The sequence below is a fragment of the Sarcophilus harrisii genome, chromosome 3 (genome assembly GCF_902635505.1).
Source record: "Sarcophilus harrisii chromosome 3, mSarHar1.11, whole genome shotgun sequence".
NCBI classification, from domain to species: domain Eukaryota; kingdom Metazoa; phylum Chordata; class Mammalia; order Dasyuromorphia; family Dasyuridae; genus Sarcophilus; species Sarcophilus harrisii.
Genome location: NC_045428.1, coordinates 485,274,873 through 485,297,566, shown reverse-complemented (window position 1 = coordinate 485,297,566; position 22,694 = coordinate 485,274,873).

Here is a 22,694-nt window from a genome sequence, read left to right as displayed (position 1 = left end):
TATAGATCTCTACCACCTTGCTCAATATGATATTTTATTTGGATTTTTATAATTATATATACTATAGGCTATAATACCAGTAACTGGGGAATACTTGTGGGCTTTCAAAAGAATATTTTCATCCATTCATTTCTTGAGGCCATTTCCTTTATAAAGGTGAGATGCAAATATGCCAGAACTTACTTTACATGTCTGCCCTCAACTCAATTTATTTTACAAGTTAATTCCATTTCCTATTGCATTTTTGGAGTATAGCACAGTCCCATCACTCCAGGGGATAAAATTTCCTTAAACAGTTTTGTATTATGCAGAACAAAAACCCATTACTATGTACACACCCTACCCATCAAAGAGTATAGTGGAAATCACTCAAAGACTATTTTAAATGAACAAACTTGGAAATCTTTTTTTAAGCTCCTGGTGATGAATTTGCAAACTCCATCCTGATAACATCTGTGAAATTTATTTGTTTGCTCTGCACCATCTTTTCCTCTGGGTAAGGAAATCATATCTTGCTTTTCCAATTCACTACAGTGCCTGATCTGCTTAAGCTTGAGTGGAAAGAGTTTGAAGCCTGTAACTGTCATAAGGTGACTTTGGGATTTATGCCAGAGCTAAGTCCAGTCTGGCAGTCTTAGAGAAATTCTAGTCTTTTAGGGAAAGGATTTTGAGGGTTAGAAACTAAGAGTAGGAAACCACATTTGTCTCAAAGCTGTTCTTTAGCATCCATTCCATTTACTTGACAATTCAGGCCTATGGGCTATTCTGCTTCCGTGATCTTTGGGGTTCCACTTATCCTTTACATTTTAGGTCTACTGTAATGTTGAAGAGATTCAAACTCAAAGAATGCTCTGTCCACAGGTGAGAACCTGAACTCCTCTATATATTCAGAATCTGAGCCAATATTCTTGCTTCATAGCTCATATTTGCAGTTCAGGCACCTCATAGATAATCGATTTCACATTTCATAAGGATGGTTTCTGGAAACTGTGACTGAATAAAAAAGCATTTTGTTATTCTGTGGGATTGGTGAAATGTGCTGGAAGATTTTAAAAAGTTGAATACATTACTCCGTGCTTCCTTGGACATTCAGTCAATGTTCAATGATTCAGGAATAGATTATCCATAACAACTGTGGGTCTTGATTCATACTAGGTCCTTCCACTGCAGTAGGAATGCTGACTTAGGAGTAGTTTGGGCTTATTGTAAAGGAGATGAGAGAGGGGGAAGGGAGAGATAGAGGTGTGTGGGCTTAAGAGGGTTTTAAATATATAACTAAATGCCCAGCTATTGACAAAACCAGATCCCAAGAAAAATATGAAACATGAATGATTTTGACTTATTTTCCTGTATTATTTTTTAAGCTATATTGGTATAACCTGAGTTTCTTATTACATTCAATTCTGCATTTTAACTTGGTGATTTATGGATACTTGAGTCTATTACTAGGACTTTATTTTCATATATATTCTTGTCTTCCTTATGGGGACAAATGAAAAAGGATTTGGAGCTATTTGTAATTCTTTCAGATTTATGGGATAAGACATTATCAAGAAGAACAAAGGGGCTTTTAAAAAAATATTTTTAATGAAAAAAAATCAATTCTCTCTTTTTCTCCCATTCCACTTCAAATACTAAAAAGAAAAGAAAAATAAGACCTTTGTAACACCTAAGCATATTTAAGCATATAGACATATTGCTCATGTCCTTTTGCTCTGCAACTTTTGATCATTAACCTTATATAAGGAGGTGGATAGCACATTTCATCATTAGTTCTCTGGAATTCTATTTTGTCCTGTATATTCTCAGAAACTTAGGACATCAGAGAACATAGGTTGTTAAGGTAGAATCCATGGACCTATGTTTGCCACAATAGGATGAAGGTAGGAGTCTAATACAATGATGTCTATATGTAGTTAGATAAATAGATAGATATAAACATATCTGTGGAGTGAAGGAGAGTAAGAATTCAAGATTATGCTGAGTTTGCAAATCTGAGTACCAAGAAGGGTGATGGTACCTTAAAACTTATAGGAAAATTCGGAAGAAGGATAAATATGAGAGAAAAGATCATGGAATGAGATCTTTGATAAAGATCATGCATAATTCATCTAATGCCTACTTAGTATGTTAAACACTTACCTATCCAAAATGCAAAGTAGATGGGGGAGGGTCACTTCCCTGTCATTGTGCTATTATCCCCATGCCTTTCTTCTCTTCAATCCATCTTTCACAAGACTGCCAAAAAGAATTGCTTAAAGCAAAGATCCAAATATCTGGCTTCTTTACTTAACAAATTACAAAAGTTGTCTAATTATTTGAGGATCAAGTTTTTTTTTATCATTACCTTATCCTTTAAATATTTATTTTGCATATATTTTAAAATAATTATTGTTACAATAATAAATATATATATATATGCATTTAAAATTTATAAGTGCACATATATTTAAAATGATTCCCCTTTGTATTTCATCTTACTCCTCCAAGTCTAGTTGTCTTTCCTTTCTCTGAGTCTCTGAGAATATCCCTGACTACATTGAGAAGGGAGAGATCATTCATAATAGATTATGTTAATATTTTCTGATTAAAAGCATAATTTGATTTTCCCCAATTGATAAATGGTCAAAGGATATGAACAGAAAATTTTCAGATCAAGAAATAAAAGCCATCTATAGATATATGAAAAAAATGCTCTAAATCACTATTGATTAGAGAAATACAAATTAAAACCCCTCTGAGGTACCATCTCAAACCTCTCAGATTGGCTAAGATAACAGGAAAAATGATAAATATTGAAGGGGATATGGAAAAACTGGGACACTAATGTATTGTTGGTGAAGTTGTGAAATGATCCAGTTATTCTGGAGAACAATTTGGAATTATACTCAAAGAAATATCAAACTGTGTATACTTTGATTCAGCAAGGCCACTACTGGATTTGTATCCCAAGAAAATCATAAAATAGGGGGAAAAAATCCACATATGGAAAATGTTTGTAGCAGCTCTTTAGGTGATAGCAAAGAATAAGAAAATTAGTAGATGCTCATCAATTGGGGGATGGCTATATAAGTTATAGTATATGAAAGTAATGGAATATTATTGTTCTATAAAAGTGATGAACAAAATGATTTTAGGAAGGCCTGGAAAGATGTGCATGAACTGATTCTGAGTGAAACAAGTAGAACCAGGAATACATTGTAGATAATAACAGAAAAATGTACAGTGATCAACTATGAAAGACTTGTTTCTTCGCAGTGGTTCAATGATCCAAAACAATCCAGAAAAAAAATATAATTTGTTTTGGGAAGGACCATGCTAAAGAAAGTATTGTAAAACGAAACTTTGAAATGTCTCTAATACTTGAATGGAGAATAATCATTAAAAATTAGTCCATTTCATGCACTTTTATAAAATCTATAGTTAAGGTAAAACATATGGTCTTTGAGATCTACCCTCAGGCTCCTCAAAAAAGAATCTGAACCTACATGTTTTAGAGTACGATTAGTCACTTTTAGGTGAGAAAGTGTTTGATTCCCAAATGGGAGAACAACAAAGTACCCACAAAGTATAAGCTTAGTGCTAGAGATCTGATTAATTAGGAGAAAACCATATATTAGGAAATATAGAGATAAAATCATGGCCTCTTCATCAAAAAAAAAAGATCCATGAAATATGTGAAAAAGGCAAATCTACCATATGACAAAATTTATCATCAAGGCCCCATTCAAATTAAATTTAGTAACTCAATCAATAAATGGATATGAAACATTTAGCATCTTCTGAACGTTAAACTCAGTGCTGGAAGTATAAATACAAAAGTGATATAATAACTTCCAAGAGCTAATATTCAAAGGGATAAAGCAACATCTCTCTCTCTCTGTCTTTGTCTCCTTCTGTCTGTCTGTCTTTCTGTCTCTCTCCCCACCACAAGAAGGAAATGACCTACTTAAGCTCCAATTCCTGTACCCACAATTGAGGGCTTGAGGAACATATTCCAAAGAACTGAAACACAGTAGACTGACCAAACACAAACTACTTTAATATGAATATTATAGGAAAATGGAGTGAAAGATATAAGGAAGTTAAGCAGAGCAGGCTGATTCTTTCCTTCCCTCACTCTCTCCTTCCCTCTCTTCCTCTTTTTCTCCCTTCCTCTCTCCTTCCCTCCCTCCCTTCTTCCTTTCTTCCCTAGGATATAAGTAATAGGTGTATATGGATGTGTGGGTGTGTATATGTGTGTGCATGTGTGTTGCTTCCCCCATTTCAGTAAAAGTTCTTAGAAGGTACTATATCACTTTTGTCTCTGTTCTTCTAGAACTTAGCTGTATCTCCATATTTTTATATCTCTATCTAGCTACCTATCTATCTAAATTTATCAATCTATCATATATACATATGTAATATAATAATGTTATTATGATATATAATAACTCATATGGGTATCCTGTATCTATATCTATATATGATACCCATCTATCTATCTATATACATATGGATATATATGTATACATTATACATATGTGTATTAACATGCATACAGTGAATGTATCATATATATGAATATATCATATATAGATATAGATATGATGCCCATCTATCTATATACACATGGATATATATATATGTATACATCATACATATGTGTATTAACATGCATACAGTGAATGCCAGTTAGAGAGGGAACGACCTAGGATTAGAGGGAACCAGGAAAAGGTTCCTAAAGAAAAGCATGGTGCCTGAGCTGAGTTGTAGAGGAAATTAAGGACTCCAGGGAGAAGTAAGGAGAAGTATTCTAAGCATGAGGATTTGTTTCTCAAAATCAGTCTTAAGAGATATAGTGAAAGGGATGGGTGTGTATGAAGAAAAGGATGTGTATGCATGTGTGTGTGTGTCTGTCTGCATGCATTTGAAAAGAAGGCACTTTCTCAGGCCACAACAAAATAAGTAGTTTTGGTAGGACTTAGAAAGATTAAACTAAAGAGTTCTAGAAGAAAAGATGCTGCCTAAACCTAAACTCTTGTACCCAACAATTGAGGCCCAGAGAAGCAGATCCTAGGGGGCTGAGACATAGTATGCCAACCAGTGAAATCCATAGCAAATAAGCACAAACTAATTTAATATGAATGCAACAGGAAAATGGGCAGAAAGATTTCCAATAGAAGGAGGCAGAGCAAATCAGGCTAAATATCCTCTAAGAGATGCTAAAGAATTAATACAAAGAATCACTGTTGTCTATATTATTATTGTATTATTTCTCTTTTATTTTTTCCTGCAACACTCTGTTTCTCATATGTTCCCTATAGTACTTCATTGAAAGTCTTTCTTTAAAGTTTCTTAAAAAAATGGTTTTCTATGATTAGAGAACATGAAAGTATTAAGTGGCAAATTCTGTGGTAGTTGTCCACAATAGACCTGGGGTTTAAAGAACCCCTGGAATCTAAGGATAGTTCTGGCAACAGAAACCCAGTAGATGGCACTAGCTATCCAAGTCAGGTACTGGTTGATGCAATAATGAAGTGGTACCATGATTGTGGGATGCTTAAGAGATCCAGTTAACACTAAGTTCTCTAGCAGCTATTTAAGAAAGATCTTAACGAAGGTCACTGGTATATCTGAAAACCTTCCCTCATAATTAGCACCATGGAGAGCCTTTACTTGGTGCCATTCCTAATGGAACAAATAGAAGAATGAGCACCACCAACAGGCAGCAATTAATTCAATTCATTGATTCAACAACTACCTATGAAGTGCCCATTTAATAGATTCTTGTTAAATGCCAAGTTGTACATAAAATGGAAGGGTTTTTTAAGGGGGAAAGGAGGAAGAATTTTGATAACCAATTACTAAAGCATGAGTTTTTCTTGCAATTCAAACCTGCCAGAACCACTAGGTATCTGAAACTCTGCTATTCTCTATGGATGAATGTCAGTTCTTTCCAGAGTAAAAAGAGAAAACCAGGAAACAAATTATTATGCAATGGGACTAATGTGGAGAAACACTGAAATAGTATAGGGAAAGAGAAACAGAAAAGTATAGGACTGTGGTGAGAACATTGCCAGCATGAATCAGGCATTCTCTAGGGTGCTGGCCCCATTTTCAGTTGAATCTCTATACTGAACTACTTATGTCTTCTTGATTCTTCTCTCATGTCTTTATTATTTTCACCCCAGAAAGTCTATCTATTCATTACCAATTCAGTGAGTATTAACAACCTTCATTATTAAGACACTGACATCTTGCTGAAGCTTTGTGTTCTTAAATATAGAACTAGGAAAGAGACAGTTTGGGGCATAACTCAGTATGTGTTTGTAATAGGAGCAAGCTGCCTACTGAGTGTGATCCAATGCAAAGCGAGGTGCCAGGGATATCAATACAGAAAACTGCTGCTGATTGAATGTCATAATGCTGGGAGACTTATGGTGAGAGCAAGAAATGTATTAGGAGACAAAAGAGAGGTAGAAATATGTATTTGGAAAATTTGGAAAAGAGATCAAAATTAGAGACATAGAAGGAAGAATCCTAGATTGCTTCTGTGTAACTATGAATAGAGAATTGAATTGGAGCAGTCTGGCATATTCTATTAAGCAGGAGATGCTAGCACTAAAACTCACACATAAGGGACAAGATCCCAGCTGATCTATCCATGGGAAGGGAGATGACAGGAACTGGAGTGGAGGAGAATATAGCCCCAAAGATCTGTCATAGACCTCTATGCTGTAAACTGGGAACAGGCTAAGAAAATATGGAGGAATGATTGACATTTTATTCCTCCTGTATTCCCAAGTATTGAAAAATACTCCATAAAATGTCCATTCTATCTTATTTAACCATCTTCAGAGGTGTGAGGTATATTCATTTGTGTATAGGGAGAGAGGAGAATGATCCAAGTATTTGTTTCTCTGCCATTTTTATATTGTTTTCTATCTTAAATAAATTATGTTAGTCTTGATGTGACTTTTATAAAACCTAGTCATCCACATCTTGCCATTGGAGGAGAGAGTGAAGCTGTTGACTTTGAATATTTTTCCTTCATTTAAATCCAATTTACTTGCAAATCTTGACATCACCTTCCTGATGAAGAAAGGACAAGCAACAATAACCTGACCAAAGGTTATAATTCATTAGTGGGACCTCAGATAACAGAACCAAAATAATCACAACTAATATGGAGAGAAATTAAGAAAGAGATCCAGGGAAAGAGCTCTCAAAAGTTTCAGTGTCCTACTTAGGTATTCCTCATTTACTGCACAGACATTTCTGAAAATTTCACACCTTGCCTTGAATTGGACCCCTGTGAGAGCAAATTGTGATAGTTACGTTAAATTACATGTAATTACAAAGAATCACTGTTGTTGAAATGGAAATGTATTGTTATATATTTTGAATCCTCCCTGATGTTCTATTGGGCCATGTCAAGTATTAGTTACAATATGGACCAAATCATTGTCACCATGTGTACTTCACTTACTTTATTTTGAATTGTATTGGTTCTTAATTAGCTATATTAGGTGAGCATATCTATTGTTAAAATGTGAAGTGTGTGTGTGTTTTCTTTGGATTCAATACATAAACTTTTTAGTGCAATGGATCATATGCTCCTTGAAGAAAGGGGTTGTTTCATTTTGTTTTTCCTTCCCAAGTACCTAGTGTAGTGCTTGGTATATAATACGTCTTTAACAAATGATTGTGGGTGACTTTGTAAATTAGTTTCTCCAAACTGTAAAGGTTTCACAGAGTAATTTGTAGCCAGTAACTCTCTGTTATTTAGAATTCTAAGCTCTGACTTAAAAAAAATCACACTCCAGCCCAATCAAAATGAAATATTCAAAGCTAAAGATGCCTCCTAGATTGGGAATATACCTTCCTGCCTTCTTTTTATTGTTTTAGACTAAAGAAGAGAGTTATAAACTGGTTTTTTTATCTTTTCCATTCCTGATTGCCCTTAGTCTTATTCTCTGACCCTCCCTTCTTTCACCTAATTGCTAGACATAATTAGCCAATTAGAAGTGTGGTCATTAGTAGTATAACATAGAAAACCCATAAAGAGGATATTATTCTGTTCTCCAAACACCAATATTATGAGATTCTACTGCATGGGAATGGGAGAATGAATTTGTGAGCCAAGAATCTTAGTTAGACTTCTGATTAAAAACAAGAATGGAAACAATTCCTCTACTGTTTTGCATAATATTCAGTTCTCATTAAACCAAGAAGCTTTATACTGACTTGTGATGGAAGCTGCAGCATAAAATGTACAAGAAAATTGGATGTATTTTGTCCTGATTTTTTTGCCTACCTTCATTTAAATAGCAGTTACACATCTGCAACAAGAGAACAGGGCTGAGTGCAATTTCCCACAAGTAAATACTATCTATAACAACAGAATAGAAATATGGTTTATTCAATTTCTGAACAATTTTCTTTAGAGACTTAAAAGTAGACCTACAAAAGGGGTCAATTATCTGTTATTTTCCCCTCTCATCTTGCTCTGGCTCTAAAGCTCCTGTCTTAACTGCCTGTAATGAGATACTTCTAGTACATACTCTAACAATGATGGAAAAGTAATATTTTAAGTAACTGCTGCATACTGGTAATTTTTTTTGTCCTGTCTTTGTAATAAGTGAAGCAAGCTCTGAGGCCATTAGGTATGCTGATTCTGACTAATGTCAACATTACCCTGCTGAGCCCCCACCATCTTGGGATCAACTTAGAAGTGCATCTCAAGCTATGTCCTGTAGTTTGGTAATTAGAGATAAGCTTCATGTTTAGTTGAACCTGTGGGGACCATCAGATCCCTATAAATTTTGAGCTAACTAAAGGTTAATATTGAGAAGAGAGGCCCTGATTATTTTTAATTTCCCCTGCTTAAGTTTGTTTTATTTATTGAGTTTGGGCAAGGAGATGATCCTAAAATCAGGACCTTCTGCTTTTATAATAAGGTAAACCCAAAAGTTGGTGTGCTTTCCAGTGATCTCAAATTTGATAATTATGAGAAATAATCTGTTGTCTAGTGTAGAGCAGGAAGTTAGGTGGTGTAGTGAATATTAAACAAGGCCAGGAATCAGGAAGATGATTTCAAATCTATCATCTGACACTTATTAGCTGTGTGATTTTAGGAAGATTAATCCTATTTGCCTCAGTTTCCTCATCTGTAAAATGAGAAGAAAATAGCAAACTGCTCCAGAATCTTTGCCAAGAAAACCCCAAATAGGGCCATAAGGAGTCAGACACAACTGAAAATAATTAAACAACAACTGGTGTAGAGGGGGTTAGGGTCCTAATTTTTTAAAAAAATATGTATTGATTTTATTTTTTTTCAAGGCAATTGGATTTAAGTGAATTTCTCAGGGTCACACAGCAAGTTGTGTTAACTGTCTAAGGCCTAATTTGTACTCACAGGGCCAGTAGAAAAAAGAAAGACAGAAAATAAAAATAAAAAACAAAATAAAACACTGTCATGAGCCCAATAGAACATCAGGGAGGATTCAAAATATATAACAATACATTTCCATTTCAACAAATTATATATAATAATTGAAGAAATTGCATTCATGAGTGTTCATCTTCTCTTTACTTCCTTATAGGTTATATTTTGTTCTCTGCTGCACACTTTTTATTTTGTTCTTCCTCCCCCTTTCATTCTCCAACCTTGTCCCTCAAGCAAGCTACAGTTATGCACAGATATATTTATATGTATATGCATACATATATTTGCATGTGTATATATATATATATATATATATATATATATACACACATTCACACACACACACACACACACACACACACACATATATATATATACATTTATACCCACAGACCCATTTACACCTACATATGTCTATATATACACTTATATAAAGCAACATGCATACATGCTCATATATATGTCTCTGTGTGTGTGTGTGTATATACACACATGCATTTTGTAGATATGCATCTAAAATAATATGAGTATGACTGACATAAAATGTAGATTTCTCTTTTGACTCAATCCTTAAGTTTGGCTTTGTCTGAGATCAATGATTACTAGCCCTACTTTTTTTTTTCTCTAATAAATTCTACTCCTGATCCTTGTTATGTTGGTGTATATCTCTTCTTTCCTATTCCTGCTAAGTCTTTTACTTTAGTTATGTTCCTTAATTTGCTTGGCTCTTACTTAACCTCTCCCTACCTTAAGATCCCTCCCTTGTCTTCTTCCCCCATCTTTTATTTCCCCCTCCATTCATCCTTCCCTTCTTATTTCTTTATAGATTTTGAAGGGTGATATACCATTCATGGTATATATGCAGTATTGCCTATTTAATCCATTTGAGCCCTCCTCCCCCCTCTTATGTTTCTGTGTCTATTTTTCCTCAGCACTTCATTTGAATAACATAATTACTATTTATACCTTTTCTTAGACAGATTTGCTTTTTAGACTCAGATCATATTCAAATCTGCACTAATCTTTCTTTTAAGCTACACAATTACTGATGTCCATTTAAAACATATGGTATATATTTTCACATTGAAACCCCCCCCCAAAACTATAAACATTGACTATTATGTTTCTTGAAATTGATCTTTGATGTTGCCTTTTATATTTTATCAAATTTTTAAAAATAAATTTAAATATATTTAAAATATTTTATATTTTAAATTTTCTAGTTTGGATTTGTTTGAAACAAAGTCCTAAAATCTGCAAATTCATTAAAAGTCCGTTTTTTTCATTCATTATTATGGATAATTTTTCTGGATATGATATTTTTGGCTGTAGGTCTAGTTCTTTTGATTGCTGATAGATATGATTCCAGGACCTGCAGTCTTTTATTGGGGCTGTTGATAAGTTCTGTACAATTCTAATTGTAGCTCCAATATATGTGAATTGTTTTTTCTTATTTCTTGAAAAAATTTCTCTCTGATATGGGGATTTTGGAATTTGCCAATAATATTAGTTTATATTTTCCACAAAGAATATCTTTGAGGTTGTTATTGGTGGATTTTTTCTATTCCTAGTTCCCTTCCCCCCATGTTTTATTACTCCAAGACAATTTTCTTGATTTATGTCTTGAATTATTGTGCCAAGGTTCATTTTTTAGTCATAGCTTTCAGGTAGTCACATTATTCCTGTTTTCTTTTCTTGATCTGTTCTCCAGATCTGTTGTTTTTCTTATGTTTCATTCTGTTCTAATTTTTTATTCTTTATATTCTGTTTTTCTATTTCTTGGTCTTTTATAGCTTCACTGGTTTCCTCTTGACCATTCTAATTTTTCTAAAGAATTTCCTTTTTTAAGACTCTATCTCCTTTTCTAGTTGTTTAACTTTTTAAATAATCTTATTTTTCTTGGATGATTCCAATTTGTTTAATTTTTCCTCAATCTCTTTCATTTGATATTTAAAGTATTTTTTGAGTTCTTCTATGAATTCTCTCTGGGTAGAGAATCATTTACCATTACTCTTTGGAGTAGAGAAAGTTTTTTTTCTTTTTTAATTTCACTACACTCCTCTGAAGATGAACCTTGGTCTTCCCTGTTCCCATAGTAAGTTTCTATGATGGGATTCTTCTTTGCTGGTACATTTTTTCATTGAGAAGTATTACTATAAGTCCCTCTAATTATGGAGTGGGGGAATGATGACTCTAGGTTCACTTCAGCTATCCCCTCTGACCTGGAACCCAAAAGCAAAAACTCCACTCTTTTTCAAGTGCCTGCAACCAGCAGTGTCCCTGTCCCACTGCTTCTGTACTCAACAGGTGTGCTGTTTCTTTCTCACCCATGGCTATATCTCTGCAGCACAGCTGGGACTGGCATTCTTAATTAGAAGAGGTTCCCTCTTCTCCAATTTAGACCCCAACCCTGCACACTTTTCTGGAGGTGAAGGTACCTGTGGTTTCTGCTGAGACTCCAGCCAAACCCTGCTAACCCTAAGGGACCCATCCACTTGGTGTTTCCCTAGAGCTTTTCGAAAGGTGTTTGCTACTCACACTGGTTAATCCCTACCTTGGGGTCTTTTTTCCAGTCTTCTTGCAAGACAGTTATCCCTGTTCTGCTCCAAGTCTCCTTTATTTTTATCCTATGTTCACCCTGAAGCACAAATTTGTTCCATTTATGGACAAAATCTGGAGAGCTTGAAACTTACTGACCTACTCTGCCATTTTCCTGGAATCTTCCCTCTGCTACTATTTTTTTAAAATAAACCTCAGTGAGGAACAAAAGCTTCCCAAGACAGCATGGTTTGATGCCTTATAGTACTAGCGTGTTAAATATTTTGGTTAATGTATTCCATTCATTTAGAATTGTCAGTTACCTTCACCAATGGTTATTATGCCCTCAGCTGAAAATGGGTTGACTGTGTCTCTTAAAGCATACTTCCTTGGAAGAGATAATTTATTCTGCACTGGGTAGTTAAGTCATTGCTGATGTTTCTGGGAGCCTGTTCAAAGCAATCAGGCAGCTACTAAAATGAAATCTATCTTTTTTTCAGGTTCCTTAAGTTTTCTCTTTGATAAAAGAAAACTACACATTGACTGAAACGACTTGATCTCAGTGGCTTCTTCTACCACGGTCAAAATTTGGCTGCTCTGGACAGCAATGTACATTGTACATGGAAAATTGTAGTTCAAACTAAACTGATTAATCACAATGACATATATTAACTTCTTTCCTCTACTTAATAGAAAGATGGGGGGCCATGGGTGCATGCAATACTGCATGCAACACAATATTGTGTTTTGCTTTTTCTTTGTTAAAAGGAAAAGTTCAACATGGAATGAGTAATGTATTGGTAAATAACTATGGTATAAAGAAAAATGATACGAATATAATATATTTTAAAATGTAAAAGTTTTTAAATTTATAAAAGGATTGTTGTACTAGCCACAATTAATTAATGATTTTTGCTTAAGAAGAAAGGAAGAAGTAGGCCAAAGTCCCATTTTGGTATTATAAAAAGTCAAAATTATTAATTAAGTGTATACTTAAAAGTATCAGCCACTATTGGATCATATTAAGGAGAAATAGAGACAGAAAGACTGAAACAAAAAGAGAGAGAAGGAGGTACAAAAAGACCCAGATCGAGGAGACAAAGACAAAGAGTGACAAAGAGTATAAGAAATAGTCGAAAACAGAGAGCTAGGAGGAACAGGAGAAAGAGAGGGGAGAGACAGAGAGACAGAGAGAGAGAGAGATACACAGAGAGACAGAGAGATACAGAGAAAAACACAGAGAGAAAGAAGACAAACACTACTTTGATTCATCTATCCAGACTCCTGAAAACAGATCATTAATTGTAAATTATCTCAGCAGTTAATCATTCTGTGGCTGCCCAGGAAAAGGAGAGATTGAGGCTATTATCTGAATCATTCAGGCAAAAAAAGAAAGAAAGAAAGAAAAAGAATCCTACTTTTTCTGGTGGGATTTGCTTTTTCATTCAATAAAATTTATTGGGAAAGATTCTGTGCTAAGTGCTTTGCGGGATACAGAATTGAGTAAAACATAGTTCCAGCCTCTAAGGAGCTTATACTCAGCAGAAAAAATGGGCCATATGCTATCTATAACTAAATTCAAGATGCAATATGTTTAGTGCCACAATGTGTGGCCTAAAAGGTGGAGTTCAACTATCTCCATGAAAGACAACAATCAAAGAATATAATAACTGCTCATTTTACTCTTACCTCTTTCTGCAGAGACACATCAAGGGAGTGTATTTATAAGAGGAATTCAATCAATACCTCATGGAGTAATATTGGACAAGGAGGGAAGTTGAAAAGAAATATAAAATATAGAGTTTTGGGGGAAAGCAAAGCTGTAAGCAACTCATTGGGCAGCTGCCAATTTTCTTGTTAGATTCTTGTCTTATATGGGATGTCCCCAAAACACAGTTGTAAGCTCTTTAAATAAAAAAAAAATTAATGCTTAAAACTAAACTAAGACTTTTGGGATGATCTATATTTCTCTTTGATTAAGCTCACTTGTGTTCTCATCTCCCACTACCTAAGACACATAAAATCTCCAAAGAAATATTTCAACTGCTATACAGCTTCATTGTTTCCCTGGAAGGATGAAATCATGCATATATTGATGAAAATTTTTCTTCATTGCATATAGGATAACTTTGATCCTGTCATAGAATCATACTGTTAGAATAGGAAAGAAAATTAATGATCAACTAGTGATATTATAGTGAGAAATCAAAGTTACTTCTCCAATATCATATAGGTGCTAAGTGGCAAATATGAAACATAAACCCAGATTTTCTGTGAGTATATGGAACCAGGTACAGACAAATAATTCCTTTTTTTAATTATAGTAACTTTTTATAGACAGAACCCATGCCAGGGTAATTTTTTTTACAACATTATCCCTTGCACTCACTTCTGTTTCGATTTTTCCCCTCTCTCCCTCCACTCCCTCCCCTAGATGGCAAGCAGTCCTATATATATTGAATATGTCATAGTATATCCTAGATACAATATATCTGTGCAGATCCAAACAGTTTTCTTGTTGCACAGGGAGAACTGGATTCAGAAGGTAAAAATAACCCGGGAAGAAAAACAAAAATGCAAACAGTTTACATTCATTTCCCAGTGTTTTTTCTTTGGGTGTAGCTGCTTCTGTCCATCATTGATCAATTGAAACTGAATTAGGTTTCTTTGTCAAAAAAATCCACTTCCATCAGATTACATCTTCATACAGTATTGTTGTTGACGTATATAACGATCTATTGGTTCTGCTCATTTCACTTAGCATCAGTTCATGTAATTCTCTTCAAGCCTCTCTGTATTCATCCTGCTAGTCATTTCTTACAGAACAATAATATTCCATAACATTCATATATCACAATTTACCCAACCATTCGCCAATTGATGGGCATCCATTCATTTTCCAGTTTCTAGCCACTACAAACAGGGCTGCCACAAACATTTTGGTACATGCAGTCCCTTCCCATCTTTAGTATTTCTTTGGGATATAAGCCCAGTAGTAGCACTGCTGGGTCAAAGGGTATGCACAGTTTGATAACTTTTTGGGCATAATTCCAGGTTGCTCTCCAGAATGGTTGGATTCGTTCACAACTCCACCAACAATGTATCAGTGTCCCAGTTTTCCCGCATCCCCTCCAACAATCATTATTATTTTTTCCTGTCATCTTCGCCAATCTGACATGTGTGTGGTGGTATCTCAGAGTTGTCTTAATTTGCATTTCTCTGATTAATAATGATTTGGAACACTCTTTCATATGAATGGTAATAATTTCAATTTCATCATCTGAAAATTCAGACAAATAATTCCTAAGGAGAATACATGGACATTTTTGTGGTACTAGTATCAGGCAGTCAGTCAATAAGCTTTTATTATACATCTATTATCTGCTGAGCACTGCTCTAACTCCTGGGGACATAAAGAGAAACAAAAGACAAATCTCTGCTTTCAAAGAACTGACAGTTTTACAGGGCAGACAACATTAAGACAACTATGCATGCAAAAAACCTATATACAGGATCCACTGTAGATAATCAACAAAGGGGAGACACTTAACATTTTGGTAGATCAGGAAAGGCTTGATGTAGCAGGGGAAATTTTAGCTGGAACTTGATGGAATCCAGGAAAATCCAAAAGGTAGAGATGAGAAAAATGAGGATTCCATTATAGGGAAAAGTCACTGAAAATGCCCAGAATTGGGAGATGAAATATTTCAGCAGGAAATAAGTGTCACTCCTTCTAAAAGAAAAATGGTTAGGTCATAGAATAACAAAAACTTAGAGCTGGAATATTGTTGGATCTTAGTGAGTCCAAGGATTTAATTTGTAGACAATTCTTATGTCCATAATGGCCTACCATTTCTCATATTTTGACATTGTCTTTTTTGAAATGAATTCATCCTAAGGTAAAGTGAGCTTGTAGAAAGTCAATAAGTGAAGTAGACAAGACCTACTTGCTGGTAGGCATTTTTCTAAGTGCTAAAAGTAATAAGAAATCCTTACATTTTTATTAAGAACTGGTACATTGAAAAATATTGTGGAAAACCACTGCCAGAACTCAGATCAAGGTTGGGAGGATTGGAGCTTTATTAGTCTTTATATGGGTATTTACCTATTCAAATCCTGACACTCTATTATCCTGAATCCCAGATGTACCATACCATCTCTTGAGGCCTAGACTGAGTTTGGACTTCAGAAAGTTCAAAAGTGCTACATTTTATGTGATTAACAACTGCTCAGGAAGGAATTGTAGGTGGAAGGTATTGAAAAAGTATCTTTTCTTTGAGGATAGATGGATTAGTTAACAGGATTCCTGGCTCTAGGGTTCATTGATAGTTGAATATATTGTGGCTTGGGGTGGACTTCCCTTCAAGATGATGAGGACCTGGGGTCATGGGTTGTCTGGAATATTTTGTCATTCACTATCCATGAGAAATAGGGATGCATCCTGACTTTTATCTTGCTCTTTTGGGGTGGATATATACCAAGATGCCCTGAGGACCTGAACTTTGGCACCAAAGCCTGATATCAAAGAATCATTGGAAACTGATTTTGCATAGAATACATAGGTCACTAATTCCCTCTGTGATCAGTCTAGAGGAGAATAATAACATAGTTCAGAATGAAGTCACTTATATCCTCCATCTTTCAATATTACTATGATTATAGTAACAGATATCCTGACTGGTGAGTGGGTATCTTTTGGGTTTCAAGTTTTCTATAGAATGATTACAAATGAATTTCATAGAAACTTTGTGATCCTGATGATTGCTGACTGGTCTCAAACCCAAAGACTGGTTTTAGTTGTTTATCACTTAGATTCCTTTCACCACCTTTTCTTCCTTTACTCCTAGATTACATAAAAAGGTGATTTTTCTTCTAACAAAAGCAAGCTTCTGATATGGTGAAGTGATCCCATATTCATCAGGGCCAATGAACCAGGTTTCATTTCTTGACATTTACCCCAATTAGTTTATTTGTAATAGCAAAGGCAAACCTCTATACATGCAGAAGTGATCCTATTCTCATCAGGGACATTGAAGCAGATTGCATCTCTTGACATTTTCCCCAATTAGCCTATTTGTAGTCCTTACTTAGCCTGTTCATTCCATGTTCTTGATATACCAAGCTCTGAAATTAGCTTTGCCTTCTGAATTTATGGTAATTATTTGAATAATGGTAATCTCACTTCCCTATTTCTCTTTTATGACCTTCTGTTACCTAGTTACACTATCTGCCATGCCACATACATAACCTACACCCTGCCCCACACTCCCATATACTCACATCCCTAGATCAGTTGTTTAATTTGGTCTCTCCTGAATTTTCCTGTTCCCCTAGTAGGTTATGGCTTGCCACTGACAACCATGAAAAAAGGATATTTATAATAATAGCCTTGAGTCACCCCCAAAATGCTAGATAATCTTCCATATCCTGTTTTAGAGGGTAAGAAATATAAAGTAGGTTTTAAGAAAGATTTTCATTTAAATTATTAAAATAAACAAAGTTTTGGCACCCGAAGGGATAAATTCAAGGGTAGCAGCAGGACAGAGCACTTAGCATTTAAACCTAATAATTAGGTGGGCATTATTTGAATAAGAATTAAATGTATCCAGAAGGTAGTACATTTATCTCAAAATAATATACAAACCATTCCAACTCTGGAAGACAGGAAAAGAAAGTAGACTAATGGGGAAATATATAGACAAGAATGCTAATGCAACTATATCCATGACAATTCCCCAAATATTTATTAAATACTTGCTATGTACACAGTAGAGCACTAGGCAATGAGGGCAAAAACCAAAATAAAAGACAGTTTATTGTCATAATAATCTTGAATTCTAGAATAAAGCTGGGCATGTAAAAAAAACCAACAGATAATTAAATATAAGAGAATTTGAGTAGAGAGAGAGCACTAACATTTGGGGTATTAAGGAAAAGCTTCTTGATGGTATCTGATCTGAACCTTTAATGAATCTAAGAATTCTAGGAGGACATGGTGAATAAGACTAGATTCTGATCATGAATACCAGAGGGGAAACCTGTGAATAAGCAATCAGGTGATATATCAGTATATATTTCAGGTACTCACTAGTTCCCCAAAATAATTCAATTGTAGAAGAGAGACAAATAATGAAAAAGCATTTATTAAATGCCTACTTTTTTTTCCCCAGTCACTTTATCAAGATTACAGGCTGCAAAAACAAAAGAGACATCATCTCTGCTATCAAGGACTTTACATTCTAATCAGAGAGACACCATGTGCATATGAAAGCATGGGTTAATTATATACAATATGAGTACAACATGACTACAGAGTAGTTTGGGAAGGGAGGCTGTAGCAGCTAAGAATGGAGGGTCAAGAAAGACTTTAAATAAGGTAGTGCTTGAGCAAGGTTTTAAAGGAAACCAGAAATTGCAAAAGATAAACAAGAGAAAGGAATGCATTTCAGAGATGGGCACAGCCAGCCTAAAGCCATAGAGATCAGAGGTAGAATGCTGAATGTGAAGAACAGTACGAAAGCCAGTTTTACAGGATTGGAGGATACATGAATTGAAGTAATGTACAAGGAAGCTGAAGAGTTACAAAGGAGCAGAAGTTGGGAAGGATTTTAAATATTGTTTAGATTTTATCCTAGGAATAGTAGGAAGATAGTGACATGGTCAGACTTAAATTTTAAGAGAAGTCAGTTTGACAGCTATATGAAAAAGGAGTTAAAGTAGGGAAAGACGAGAGAGGAGGCCAAAAAAGGATACCATTTCATTATTATAGGTAAAAGGAGATAAAGGTCAGAATTAGGATAGGGTTCTTACATGGATAGAGATAGGATATGGTTAGAGAAATTCTTATGTTAGACCCTTGCATATAGTAGTTGTTTATTAAATGCTTAATGATTTGTGTTGCATTGTGAAGGTAGGAACAATATGATTTATTAGCCTGTAGCTATGTGAGGTGAGAGAATGAGTTTAGCATGATACTGAGTTTCCAACAGATATTATGTAACTGCCCAGTGACAGTCCTTGAAAGAAAAAAAAAATACAAAGATACAGTTCTTGTAAAGCATCTTGTAGTCCAATGAGATAGATGGTGGTGGTGATAGTCATGCATATGAATAACTCTAATACATAGTTGGCTTGTACACAGAGAATCTTATTAGTCATAACAACTATCATGGAGGCTGAAATGTATGTAATAAGTTCAAGAAATAGCCATTTTCATTATGCAGCATAATAGTATAAGGGAAATCTCAAAAGGTTGCTTAGAGCTAGATTTTAGGGAGGCTTAAATGACAAGATTAGGAATTTTCCCTTTATTTGGGACCAAAGGACATTTTCAGGTCTTTGTATCCTAAAATAACATAAGAGTCATATGAAAGGTTAATTGGGGATTCAGGTTTGGGAGAAAAACTAGTGGTAGGAAGATCAATTAGGAAACTATAACAAAAATCCTAAACCAGGATGGTAGCAGTGGGTAATGGAAATGTGATGGGTGTAGTTATTTAGCCATTAAGTGACACTAACCTGACCCTACTCAAAAGAAAAGATCAGGAATGGATGTCTGGTCATTTAGGGATTTCACTCTATGATCAGGACTGCTAGGGAAAAAAATGCTAGACTCTAATTCCTATTAAGTTGACAAATTATATCTAGCTTCACCTCTCTCTAAATGTAGAGGCTGACTCAATAAATAGGAGGTATAACTTTATCCAATCACAATAAGATCTGAAATCCTATTCTGCCACAAAGCCAGGCACCCTCCCTGTGCTTTTTGCTATATTTCACTAAGATTTAGTCACATGACTCAAGTATAATTGAATTGCCTCCCCGCAGGAGCTGTTAAAACATTTTTAGTTGTATGCAGTGCTTTACCTACTGCAGAATCAGTAAAAACAATAAACAATAGATAACAAAACATCTACCACTTGGCTGAATCCCATAAAGTCTCTCTCAGACTCAAGTAATTTCCTAATAACCACAGAAGCTATTCTAAATCTGGTAGCTCTAAGAAATGCATAGTTCAATTTATTTAGTTCCATAAATATATTCTTGCTTTGAGTGAATGAGATAACGACAAATACAGCATAGTTCATAATCAATGCTAAGTTACATATTCAATAGAGCCAATTTTTATATGATGACTCAGTGACTCTGGATCAGGTATCATAAGCTCAGAAGCTTGTCCTCAGAAGCTTGGACATGGAGTTGGAATCTATTACTTTTCTATTTCTTTTCCAATTGCTGCCAGGAACTCTTATTATGGCTCATAATAGGTTAACTATTGCCCATAGATTCAGGGTAATGGATGCAGCAGCAAACCCAGGCAAAAAAAACCCAGGCACCAGCATGCGGCTTTCACTGTGGTATGTCGTTCTTTTGCCATATTTCATATCTTCATGATGAATTCTGTTCTCTCTTCTCATAATGCAAAGAGGTAGATAGAATGAGAGAGCTGCTAGTGACACTGAAGGGAGAATTGACAAAACTGAGAAACTGATTAGTTATTGGGAATAAAAAAGGATATAGAATAAAAGTGACTGAAGTTTCAGAGCAGAGTATTAGGTAGTGGGGAGAATGGTGATGTCATTAAAATAATAATAGAGAGGTAGAAAAGTTTACTGGAAAAGATAAAGAATGCATTTGATTTGAGACATATTTATTTGGAGATCTGAAATATGTATATACAAAGATCATAGTTGTTGGAGTACATAGGAGCTATTGGAATACACGGGAGCCACCTGAGAGTGGCTGCTGGAGATCCAACCCAGAATGGATCTCCCCTTGTGAGAAGATGATACAAGGAGACTGAGAGGCAGTTGCTGTTTTCTGACCTCTCTGACTGAGAGGCTGTTGCTTTTCTGACCTTACCCTCTTCCCTCTGCCTCCCATATATCTCATTCCCAGTCTGCAACACCTGTGTCAGCAAAGGCTGCCTTGCAACTCCTTCAGACGCTATGATTCACAGCTGTAGAGGCTCTCAGAAAATTGACCTGTACCTTAATAATTCTCCATTTTTTTTTTTGTTTTTGCTGTTATTTCCCCCCCCACACACAGCTTGGTCTGCATAGTGAGGAATTCAAGCAGTACTATCACTTCTGGATGGTTATAGCAGATGTTGATTGAGGCAAACTTTCAAATAGAGATAAGGATTGTAGTCAGAGCGGGCATTTAAGTCTCTCATCAGTCTCTGGTTCAGCCCTTTTATGTGTTGGCCCATTTAATTACCTCAACTATAAAAGTCTTACCGGGGCTCTTCTTCTTTAACTCTGGAAGGATACTTCTCATGAAACAGCTCTGGTTCTTCTTGAAATTCTTATGCTTCTTACATCCTATGTTTGGGCACCATATGTTGGAGTACATGGGAGCTGTTGGAATACATGGGAGTCACCTGACAGTGGCTGCTGGAGATCCAACCCAGAATGGATCTCCTCTTGTGAGAAGATGATACAAGGAGACTGAGAAGCAGTTGCTGTTCTCTGATCTCTCTGACTGAGAGGCTGTTGCATTGTCTGACCTTTCTCCTCTTCCCTCTGCCTCCAATTTATCTCATTTCTAGTCTGCAACACCTGTATCAGAAAAGGCTGCCCTGCAACCCCTTCCGATATTATGATTCACAGATGTGGAGGCTCTTGGAGAATTGACCTGTTACTTTAAAATAGCTTTACTGCCAGAAGCAATTTTGGGCATCATTCAGTCTATTTCCCTCATTTACATATGGAAAAACTGAGGTCGAGACAGCTTAAGTAACTTGGTTAAGATCACATAGCTAATAAGATTTAAGACTAAAACTTAGGTCTTCTTGTCCTTTTCCATCATTTCCACTGCTTCACACAAGAAAGTTATACAACAAGCTCTTACATCTATAGGTCAGAAGATAAGTCAGAGATACAGATATTAATTTTGGGAGATATCCACATTTAAATGACTAATGCTTTAGTAGGATAGGAAATCATTAAGAAAGAGTGTAGAAAGAGAAGACAAAAAGATTAATGTTAGAGTTTTAGAAAGTACTTATACTGTGATGGTAGGAATAAGATTAGTGGTTGGTAAAATGTAGTCTTCTGTATCTGACTGTATCTGATATATTAGATGTAATAAAATATAAAGTAGGGGAAAATGTAACAATTAAGCAAAGGGAAGAGAAATATCCAGAAGAGAGAATGAGCAACAGGCTCAAGGTCTAGGAAGATAGTTGATTTTGTGAAAGTTTCAGTGAAAAAGTCAAGAAAAAGATGTGGTAAAAGATGAACAAGAAGTAGAGGCATCAAATATAATCTATTCATTCTTTCAGAACTTCAACAGCAAAACGAAGAGAGCTGGGATAAAAACTTGATAATAAGATCCCCAAGTTTTAGTTCTTTCTTTGTGGTTGTTATTATGGAAAAGCTTTCCAAACAAATTCATTTTACAAATGAAAAATAAGAATGATTGTGCATTCTAGAATCAGGATTTGAAAGCACTGAGGCCAAATTCATACATCTCCAATGCAAGTTAATCCAACAGAAAATAATTTTTTACAACCAATTAAATCCCATGAAAATTTATCAGGACCATGGACAGAACCCTCAAAGTGAGCTTTGCCTTTACTGTAGATCTTCCCTACAGCTTTATATATTCATACAAGATGTGGCTAAAGCAAAACACCAGACTTTTAAACCAATATGCTGGTATCCAGAGACTCAAAATGACTTGCTAATGAACAAGAAATGAGCTGGGTTTTTTTTTCATTTTT